The sequence below is a fragment of the Cervus elaphus genome, chromosome 33 (assembly GCF_910594005.1).
Source record: "Cervus elaphus chromosome 33, mCerEla1.1, whole genome shotgun sequence".
Lineage (NCBI taxonomy): Eukaryota > Metazoa > Chordata > Mammalia > Artiodactyla > Cervidae > Cervus > Cervus elaphus.
This window is the reverse complement of record NC_057847.1, coordinates 8,406,480-8,409,950: the sequence shown is the minus strand read 5'-3', so window position 1 is coordinate 8,409,950 and position 3,471 is coordinate 8,406,480. Positions and strand designations below refer to the sequence as shown.

At 64.6% G+C, this 3,471-nt stretch overlaps 1 pseudogene; it reads right to left on the bottom strand.

Moving 5' to 3' along the window:
• Window positions 1-2,549: 2,549 nt before the first annotated feature.
• Window positions 2,550-2,668, bottom strand: LOC122688760 (annotated as a pseudogene).
• Window positions 2,669-3,471: the final 803 nt, after the last annotated feature.

Below are 3,471 nucleotides of genomic sequence, written 5' to 3'. Positions count from 1 at the left end.
CCGCGGCCCCCCCTTGTCCCCACGCCGCCCGCCAAGCACAGGACCTTCCTGAGAGAGCGGACGAGCGACAGGCAGGGGCACGGACACGGACACACACACACACACTCGCACGCACCCAGGCCAAGGGAGACAGCCGGCCGGCGCAAGCTCCTCAGCCACAGCCAGACCCACAGCGCCTGTGAGAGGCCGGGGGTCAGGAGACTCAGAGGCAGAAAGAGATGAAGGTTCAGAGACAGACTCCCAGACGGCGAGAGGGAGATGAAGACAGACACGCGCGCGGACACACACACACACACACACACACACACAGAGGTGGAGACAGACAGAGGGAGACAGACCGACTGACAGAAGGCAAACGGGAGACAGACACGGGAGAGAGGATGGCATCCGATCCGAGACAGACACACTGGCACAACCGTGACCACCCCAGAGAGAGGCCCTGCGGAAGAAGCCGCTTCCCCAAGGGAGGGGGCGTTCCCTTGGGGCGGCCCAGGCTGGACGCGGTGCCCTGGGGCTGGCAGTCCCCCGTGGGGTCCCCAAGACTTCCTCGCAGCTGAAGTCTCAAAGGTCCCCTTCAGCTTGGCTCCCTAAGGCAAGACCCAGCCCCCGCCCCCAGACCAGAGGGTGAGTGTGTGAGAGTGTGTGTGTGAGGGTGTCGGTGGGCGAGGCTGTGGTCAGGCCGACTGGGGGCCGGGTGCATACCCACGATGGACGGGGGAGGGTGTGGAGGCGTGGGGGTGGGGCTGGGGGTGGGGAATCTGTGTGGTCCTCTTGCTGTCTCTCTCTCCCTCTTTCTTCTTCTTCTTTTTTTTTTAAAAGGTAAGATGCTTTTATTGAAATATTGGGAATATTCTCTGTACAGCAGCAGTCTCACTGAGAGGCAGTTTTGCCTCCCAAGTAACATTTGACAATGGTTGAAGACATTCTTGATTGTTAAATCTTGGGGAGGGGTGTTATGAGTATCTCATGGGTAAAAGACACAAATGAAAAATACTTCGGTTCAATTCTAAACACAGAGAATGTGCCAAATTCTCAAGAAACATTGTTCATACACTTAATTGACTTAATTTCCAAGGTCCTTATGCCTAGAGTAAGTAATCCAGAAACCACACCGTTTCTCGCCTGGCTTTACGCGGGACACGTGGGAGAACAAAAAGTAAGGTTTCACTCCATTCAATGACCTTAGTTTTCTCAGATGCAGTTTTCATAAGCTCACAAACTCCCGACCCACTCACCCTCCCCTGGGGTTGCAAATCTCTCCTTGGAGAAGCCAAAACAAAGAAAGCCCAATCCCGCACGGTGATCAGCGAAGTGCTGAGGAAACCCTCCCTCGGGGTTTCAAGGCGCTGCTCCCGCAGAGGGCCTGCCCACCTAATCACTGCCGGGCAAATGAAGGAGTCCAACCTGCTCGAGAAACGCTCACTCAAGGGAGGCTTTGACCGCCAGAGCCCCGGGCCCAGACCCCACAGAGAGCAATCCCTCCTCAGAGCCTCAAGGGCCAGGCCTCGGGGCCCGCTCCCCCAGGGCAGAAGGTGCGCGCTAGGGCGCGAGACTGGGGCGCCGAGAGGGCCTGGGACGCCCCGCGCACCCGCCCACCCGCCCTCCCAGAGTGGAGGAGGAGCCCGCCGGTCTCCGGCCTCCACCACCCCGGCCCCCGACTTACCGCGGTGCGCTGGGGGAGGGGAAGTGTCAGGAGTGAGGGGCTAGGCCGCACCACCACCCGCCGCTCAGAGAGCAGCGCGCGGCCGCCACGAAACCGTCGCCGCCGCCGTCTCCAGCACCGATACCGACCGCCGCCGCTCCGGGCGCAGCGCGTAGGGGGCCCGACTGCGTCGCACGCCGCCCGCCCGCCGTCAGAGGCTCGCTGCGCGCGCTCCGCCCTCGCTGTCTGTGCATTGGCTGACGCCGCCGCCACTCTACCTACATCCGCCCTGTTCTTCACTGGACCACGGGGCTTTTGAAACCGAACGTGAGGGTTGTGAGGGTGGTCTCTGCCAGACTAGGACTCTCTCCCCTCTTTCTGAGTCTCCCTTCCCTGTGCTTTGCAGCTCTTCACCTGTCCTGGGCGGGGTGTGTCTCTGTGTGTGTCTTTGTGTGTCTGTGTGTGTGTCTGTGTGTGTGTGTGTGTGTGTGTGTGTGTGTGTGCGCGCGCGCGAACGGTCGCCTGGGAGTACCAGGCTGGGGCTCGGGCTGGGGCAGCCCCCGGGATTGCCTGAGGCATGCCAAGGGAGCCCCAGATGGAGACCCGACTGTCATCTGGTTTCCTGGAAGCCAAATCCGGAGGCAAGCCAGGCCTGCGGCGGGAGTCGGGGCCCCGGCCACCCACCGGGGGAGGGGCTGGGGCTGCGGGGACCCAAGAGTTGGGCTGCTGCTGTCTTCGAGGGCCGCCGGCAGGCCGGCTGGCCGGCCGGCTGGAAGGCAGGCGACGGCTCTGAGCGCGCCGGGTGCGAGGGGCCAGGGGCAGGTGGGGCGAGGGGCCAGGGGCAGGTGGGGCTCGGGGCGGCCAACCGCGCCGGGGGAGCCAGGGCTAAAGGACAGGGGAGGCAGGAAGCCTACAGCACCCGGTATTCCCAGGCGGTCTCCCACCCAAGTACTAACCAGGCCAGACCCTGCTTCGCTTCCCAGATCAGACAAGATCTGGCGCGTTCAGGGTGGTATGGCCCTAGACGGAGGTGGCTGCAGCCAGGCGCCTTAAGAACCTTAAGAACCCTGCGTTGCGCCTCCCTTTCGGTCTGACTTGCCTGCCGGTCAGGCCAGCCGGCCACACCTCTCCAAGGGCCGCGGGCTGCACTTGAGCCGCACGACCTGCGACCGGACTCCGGTCGGCCAGGGCCGGCAGCCCGGCGGCCGCCCGACGCCGCCCGGCCTCCGCACACCGCCAAGCCCGGCCAGAACCCGCCTGGCCCGGCCCGGGGCCCCGGAGGGCTTCCTGGACCCCGAGTGGCCGGCTGGCCGTGCATGCCTGGGCCTGGGGTTGGGGTGAGGGGCGCGGAGGTCTCGGCGCCCTCCCGCCCTGGGCCTCTCCAGGCCCGCCCCCTGTCGGCGCCCGCGCCCACCCCCACCCCCCGCCCCACTCGCCTTCCAGGCTCAGGGCCACGTGGCCCCGGAGGTGTCTGATTCGGGCCCGCCGCGGACCGCGGCCCTCGGTCCTCTGAGCCTCCCGCGGGCGTAGGCGTAGCGCAGCCGGGGCCCTGAGTGCCCATCCTGCCCGCCACCTGCCCAGGGCCCAAACCCACCGCGAGCCACCTGCGCGGTCCACCCCAGTGCCTCAGCCCCACCCCTTCGCCCCACCGCGGCCCCCCTTGTCCCCACGCCGCCCGCCAAGCACGGGACCTTCCTGAGGGCCTTCACACTCTTCCTTAAAGAGTTCTACGTGAATTGAAGACAGGATCTACTGGATTGTCACCAACTGCTAAAACAGACAGACAACAGTTACTTTGATCCTTCTTGCCTTACTGTGAGCTGTGATGG